At 36.9% G+C, this 7,951-nt stretch overlaps 1 pseudogene; it reads right to left on the bottom strand.

The window, feature by feature from the left end:
• Positions 1-205: 205 nt before the first annotated feature.
• On the bottom strand, positions 206-324 carry LOC132915978 (5S ribosomal RNA; annotated as a pseudogene).
• Between the last annotated feature and the right edge of the window lie 7,627 nt (positions 325-7,951).

Below are 7,951 nucleotides of genomic sequence, written 5' to 3'. Positions count from 1 at the left end.
CTCGCGCGGATGTTGTTGCCATACCCACTAAAAAAACCACTCCTCCTTCTTCCTCTGCTTTGAGGGCAGACAACCCCGGTAATACCAGGCGGCAGTCATCAGGGTTGTTCCTTTCATGCCCCGCTGTATCTTCCTCTTCGGGCAGTTACTGCTCGCGTCATCTTCTTAGACAGTTCAAATACTGGGCTGATCTCCTTCTGAAAAAAACCAACACCACGCGGAGTTCCCAAGCGGTCACCGATCTTAGTACTATCCGTGCCCGGCGTTGCTTAACTTTCGTGATCGGACGGGAACGAGTGCACTCAACGCGTCTTGGGCGTCGGCCGGTCTTCATAACCTGAAGGTTTGCATTTTTCCCACTACTTCAGCGTCGTACTGGTACTTTTACTTCTGATAGCTTAGACATGAAATCGTCTAAACTTCTCAATTCAGGACACAAATCAGGCTCTTTCCAGGGATTGCTCTGCTGAGACGTGCCTTCATCATCGCAGCGTTCGTAATTTATACAATTTTCCTTCTTCAATAATTTTTCTTTAAGTTTCTGCAATTTTAAAGCTTTAGATGATTGCTTGATGCGTAATTCATTTTCAGCTTTGAAGAGAGCACACGTCAGCATTGCTTCAATCCGTAAATCGCGTCTGCGTTTTCGGCAATACCTTGATTTTTTACTGCGGATTCTTCTGATCCAAGATGCTAATCGTTTAGTACTACTTGGCTTGGCGTCAATATCACAAACTCTCTTCTTAGACTTTGCCATGACGACGGCTTCGTAATTTTCTTAATTTGCAGGAATGCAAATGTCCTCTTTTTCGAGGTTAACACAGTGTCGATGTTACGATATTCACGTTTTCTTATTGTTTCCTAAACTATTTCACCTAATTAATGAATAAATTATAATAATAAGTACACTAACCTGTATATGGCTCGTGATTGTTGTAGAACAAGATAGAACAGGTTCACACAACACACAAAATGTTTGAAACTGTCGAGCAAAATAAGATCCTCTCCGCTTGCAGACGACTCGACAAATGCCTACGTTGCGCGTCTGATGGTGGCTTTATATACCCTCAAGCTTGTCGTTACGTACTGGTCTTATGCGCGAACGATAGAAAGTAATTCCATATAGAATCTTACATTATTATGATTTTTGAAAAATACTACAATCCAATTAATTTTTAAAAATATTTGCGACAATTTTAATGCAAAATCTTATATACTTTGTACATTATATTAAAATTCCTCATTTACAGGAAATAATCAATATCGTATGAAGATGTTCTGCGGTTAATTTCTAACCAATCACGTGCGCCATTTTGCAGGCGTCATTTCCGGTGTAGATATCTTCCAACCTAACCTCAAATTTCTTCACATATTATTTAGAACGTATATTAATGTTGATGTACTAGAAATATTATTGTTAAATATTATAGCCAATATTACAGTTAAATGATTAACGGTAATAAAGTACCATTTTTTCACAATAAAAAAGCATTTTTTTTAATGATTCCAAGATATTTGGATCGATATTTTACTACACGATCAATTCAGTTAACCCGATCCTGACATTTTTATTAATGTAATAACTTTACAAGCAAAAAAAAGGTAAAAAAAAACTATTTTAAACGTAAGATCTAAAATTCTGATATGCGATAAAATATAATATTTTTAATGCGAATAAACTTTTTTATAAAATTTTTAATTTCTTGTTTTTTTTATAAAATCAAATCTATAAGTAGTAACTGGAATTTTTTGTTTGAAACCTATTCATCTTGAATTAATAACAAATCTTTGCTGCAACCACTATTAATGGCTTTAACTTTATCAGTGTTTAACAAATTTCTTATCTGTAACGATAATAGAAAACTGTATCTACATTCTATTAAATTTTTACACTTTACGTCATGAGAAGTTCACGCAACTTTCTTTCAAATGAAGTATATGGTAAAATTAATCCCCTTTCTTCTGTGTATATAGTCTGCATAATTTTATCCTCAAATTTGGAATAATTTAAAGTAAATAAAAGTTGTATGTAAAAATACGCATAAAAACGATTTTGTACGTATATTCGAATAGTTCCTTATAATATATTAATGATACATATATTGTGGGATAACCATAGTTCGGTGAAACGAAAATTGTTTTTTTCACGTTTATAAACATAAAATGCACTATCTAGCGATAATTAAGTATCATTTTAAAATTAATTAGTGTTGAAGTGATCGTCACTTCTGAGAAAACTCTACATCTGGTCTTCGGTTTCTCAACCGCCTAAGGTCTTCGAAAGCGCATATACAAAGGAATGCGTCGAGGAAAGACCATAAGCGGTACACGTCCGACGTTGGTTTAGGCAGTTGTTTCAGTCTCAGGGTAACGTTGCTAGTGTCACGTAAAATTATGCAAAAGAACAACAAAAAAGAATAAAAAAAAGAAACTTTATTTTTCTTCTAACACTTGGTTTTACAATCTACTTCCGAGCTCTAAGCGTGACCTTTTAAGACTGAAGCTCTTATGATTTTTTACTTTCGATCGGATCCGATCGCTTTCTTTTGTTATCCCTCAACATCCCCACCGTCCACGCATTTGCCAGGCGTCCGCGGCCGTTGCCACGCGCTCTTTCTTCTAGAGCCTTCGGTGGAAGGACCGTTGGGATGTTGATGGTTCATTAGGCACTTCAGCGATATACATTGTCGCCGAGTGCCGCCACATCTTTATCTCCGATTTTAAAGTGAGCCGGTCGTGACATACCCCCCTGGTTAGATTGATCTTGGTCCTCTAAGATCTTAGTAGAATGGAATTATTTAAATGTAGATCGAAGGATATGTTTACCCCCCCCCCTTTTTTTAGGGATCATTATGAATTGGTTTTCTGCATGTAATGGTACAAAAGTTATTTCGTTAATCTTAAATATAGCAATTTTACAATATTTGTTAGTGTTCGGGAAGCTAACAATTTCAGAGGCGTAATCATGTTGTAGTTTTCGATCGTGAATTGGTTGGGTTTGTTTACAAAGCGTAATTCCTATCCCGTGAATTCAAGGCATCTAATTAAGGGTATTATTACTAGTGCTAGGGTCAGCATTATCCTGAAAAAAGTACGCTTTCGGTCGGTTACCATGTATCTTTTTCTTAGCATTGTCGATAGAAATAATGTAATAAGGAGTTTTCACATCGTTAATCCTGTAAGGTCCTAACCATTCAATGTGCAACTTATCTCTTTTATGGTCGTTGTGAATTAAAACAAAGTCTCCTTTTCTAAACACGGTCTGAGTTTTAACAATCTTTCTTTCTTGGTCTCGCTTGTATCGTTGCTTATTCTGAATAAGCGTTTTGTGAGCTGTTTCCCAATATTTATTCAGTTGTTTTTGCCAAAGTGAGTACATATCATCATAGGTAAGTGTGGGGAATTTGGATATTGCGGAAGGTAAGTTAGCTTTTCGCCCAAAGGTCAATTCAAAGGGAGAGAATCCTGTTCCTTCATGTTTCGCGGTGTTGTACCCTAAACAAATGAAATTAAGTACTTCGTCCCATTCTTTGTCATTGTCGTGTAATGCAGTACGAATTAAATCTTTAACTGAGGCATGCGTTCTTTCGAGAGATCCGTTACTCTGTGGGTGAAATGAAGTTGTTTTGATGTGTTTGATTTTAAAAGCTTCTTCAAATTTCGTCATTAAATCGCTAACAAAATTTTGTCCCTGGTCTGTTAGGATCGTTTTTGGTGCCGAAAATATGTAAATATAGTGTTCAATGAGCGCATTAATTATGGATTCAGTTCGTTGCGTTTTAAGGGGAACTAGTATCAGATATTTCGATCGACGGAGCACGTCGATACAGTTGTGACTCGAGTCGGGCAGCCACAATCCTCTCCAACAGCTTGCCAGCCTGATCCAGCAGGCACACAGGCCAGAATGCGGAAGGCGAGTATGTATTTAATTGCAAAATAAACGGGAAGATGTTCGACCTTCATAGTCCATGTTCAGCAGAAGCAAGTTTCATTGCATCTTTTAAAAGTCGCCTTATTTTTCTTTGGCCTAATGATCCCTCACTTACTATAAACAGATTTGCAAAATTTATTGAAGACAATTGTCCTGTGCACAATGCACGCTTAAAATATTAAAACTACAGAATAATGTACATATATTGATACGTGACTTGAGCCGCATAGAAGTCAAACAGATTAATTCCGTTCGGTTTACTGTTGTTTCAAATATGAAATACTTATGATATATTTTAGTATTTAGTATTATATTTCTATATAAGTACAGGTAATATCGGAAGATGGAATTAATAAGTTTGTCTTCCGAGTGTATAAACTACTTGGTATAAAATATACATTTGCAAATGATATGCGGTATTGTATGAATATAGAAATTAATGATGACATTAAACTATACTATATGATTGTATAATTTATATTATAATTACATACTAAATATTTCGTCGATAGAATTTGTCTTTAGTTAGAATGATTAGATTCCTATTTGTGGCAGTTGCTCCCATTATAGAATAAGTTTCAGTACTTAAGGCTACAAACCATTACCTCTTAAATTCAATACTTGATTCAGGGCTTCTATAATGAAATATATATCTCGCGCATACGTACTTGTGAACTATCCAAGATATAGAATGAGTCGAAGTTCTGTGGGAAAGTAATTTATAGTTATAGTGGGTTTGGTAACGTTATTACATATTTGAATAACGTTCACGCCATCACAAAATCGAGTATGACGCTCCGTCAGTCTATAAACATGCGGGGAGATGCAGGACGACGAGGATAGCCTCCCGTGACGTAGCGCCTGGTACGGACGGTATCTCCGGACGGGTATGAGCGGAGAGGACGCGGATAATTGCCCCCAAGCTACGACACTTATTTCACGGTGTCAGTGGGAGGGAGCCTCTCGTCGGATAAAGCGCATGGTGAGGCTGGTACAGCTTCTGAAGGGCGGCACGACCGACGTTCTCGTCGTCCTCGTATCGCCCGATGCTCTTATGTAATGAAGTGGGCAAGCTCTTCGAAGGAAACTTCGCCGCCCGTCCTGAAACCCACTTGTCAGAGCGAGTGCACCGTTAACACGAAAGACGGTACGGCTTTCTCACGAAGGCGGCCAAGACCCTTTCTAGTCCACAGATAGAGTGTAACGCGGTACACGACTGAGCGTCAATGTGAGTTACATTGTCGATATTTCTGTAGAAAACTGCCGCGGCTGAAACAAATTGCCGTCTCAATGGCACCATTTTATTTCAAGCTTTGCGCTACAGTTCTGAATCATTTTCGTAGGACAAGGCAGTTTCGTGTTCTCGCAAAATCAAACTGTCGAATTAAGGTACATACTATCAATTACAGTCTAATACATTTTAGCGGTTCAACATCGATAGGACGATTTCGCATCGAAATTTTCGGAGGACCACGTAACCTTCCAATGATGACCGTCGTACGAGCAGTGGATAAGCCTACTTCGTGTCGTAGGTTCCTCGCACCTCGTACTCTACTCCTTGATTGTTGTTCGGCAGCTTTAGCGGCTGTGGTTCCGAGGAACCCCATCCTGAACCCCTTTCTCGTACGCCGAATGTGACTTCTTGCTGTCCGCCGAAGACACTTGTCGGATCTGCATATGTTCAACCATTTGCGCGAGACAAGCGCGGCGCTCTGCAGGGAGGAGGGATCCAATTTTCGAAGTAACAAGTGCGAAACCTCCAGTGGTAGTTCGGAAATGATATCTACCTTGCTTGGCATCAGTAAACCACCTCTAAATCATTCTAATCAACGTACCACGTAAACACGAATCCAACGCGTTCCAGGAATAGAATCAACTACCTGTAGTTGTTTAACTGTACACGACGAGTAAAATTATTTCGGGTACTCCTGTAGTACAGAACAGACACCGAAACGACAATATTTCAACACAAAAATATTTAAAACAATAGTTATGAAAGCATGATACTTAATACCGCACTTGACATCACGTATAAGTAAAAGTAAATTTCTTCGAACAAATTTCAAGTTAAATCTTTAGGTTGTGTAATTATATCAAACTTGTTCAATTAACAATGAGTTATTTCCATCATGTTTTGACAACCGACTCATCGATGATGCAATTCCTTGGAATTGAAAAAGGAATGTGCATAATTTTGTCCTCCATCAACACTCAAAATATTATCTACATGCTATACTTAGGGATTCAATTTTAAAATACGTTGCTTCATTTTCCATCTCTGCTTTCCTACAATCAGTATGTGAAAGATTTTTCACAGTATCCATCCATCCGCAATTTGTATAAATAGTATTTCAGTCTCTCGCGTCACTTGAACTGTAATATACACCTGTCTTTTATTTTCATTACTCCTCTGCATACCATTTGTGAGGAACAATACATTTTATTTGTTAATCCAATAACATGTAAAGTTCTTCATTTGTTCTAAGATCAATCTATGAATTAGTGAAGAGAATATTGCAACCTGTAAAAATAAGTATCTAGTAATATTACTTCCGAACCAACATATTTATTGCAATGCTTGTCAAATTTCAAAGTAATTTCCTATCCATATGAAACATATTTCATATATGTGTATGTCTATTACTTTGAATAGTTGTTCTACTTGTAACAATTCGCCATTCTGGATCATCTAGATTCAACAAAGACGCATTCAATTTACTCCATACCTCATAAAGCTCCTATTATCATAATTACATGGGAAGATAGAGAGCTGTGACAGTATCCAGCTCTCAACTTTGAACAAGGCATATTGACAAGCCAGAGTAACTCACATACAACTTGGTGGTACAAGCGTTGAAAAAACTTTTCTGGACCTGAGAAAACACATGTGCACAGGTAACGAACAAAAGAGATTAGAGCTCACCAAATAAAACTTGCTATAATTTGCTGTAGCTTGTCACAATAAGCCTATGTGTATCGCGCGTCAGACGATTTTGGAATTAGTTGATGCTTGGATGTTCAAGATACGGAAACACGGAGTGATGAGACGTTTATGTACAAAGTGATTATGGTGCGACTCATCGTCAGTCAGAAAACTTCATGCAGGATTTGCTAAAAACAAACAATTTTCCCCTTTGCTTATCCCCTACCAATCGTCTGTCGTCACTCCTTATCTCATACACAGACAGGCGAAATAATGTCGCCGATGACGGCCAACAGCCTGGACACATGTGCGGATCTCTTGCCTGCGACAGAATTTTGTTATGTGTAGTATGCTGGACTGAAAAGGACTAATATGGCGAATTAGAAGATCGCAGGAAAATTGTAGACATTTTCCAAATTTTATCAATTCCTTTTTATTTATTCAAAAGTCTACAAAACTGTTAATTAACATTAAGGAAATATATACAAAATCTCGACGTTCAGAATAATGGAGAGAATATTCGAAACGGTACTATTAAATCTATAAGTTACCATGCAATACAAATTTTCTTTAAACGCTAAGACATACAAAATACGTAATGTTTTGTGTAAATTGCCATACTTTTGAAAATAAAAAATATCGAATCAAACATTCTTCAAATATATTTCGAACGCTCATTAATACTACAAAATTATATTACTACAAAATTATATTACTACAAAATTATATTACTACAAAATTATATTACTACAAAATTATATTACTACAAAATTATATTACTACAAAATTATATTACTACAAAATTATATTACTACAAAATTATACTTCTACAAAATTATATTACTACAAAATTATATTACTACAAAATTATATTACTACAAAATTGTATTACCACAAAAAATTGTAAAGGTCCCGAATGCATCGGTCACGATACAGTTACAAACCAAACCAATGAAAGGTGCAGAGACTAGAGAACATGGGGTCCCCAATCGTGTAGTACGCTTCAGCATCGTTGACAACACCAACTCCCTCCCTCCGTCTGTCCAAATGTCATCTCAAACGGTGAAGCTGTAAATTAAAAAAATCCTTATATACAT

The sequence above is a fragment of the Bombus pascuorum genome, unplaced genomic scaffold, assembly GCF_905332965.1.
Source record: "Bombus pascuorum unplaced genomic scaffold, iyBomPasc1.1, whole genome shotgun sequence".
Taxonomy (NCBI): Eukaryota; Metazoa; Arthropoda; class Insecta; order Hymenoptera; family Apidae; genus Bombus; species Bombus pascuorum.
The sequence above is the reverse complement of the archived record's forward strand: the minus strand, read 5'-3'. Positions and strand labels throughout refer to the sequence as shown.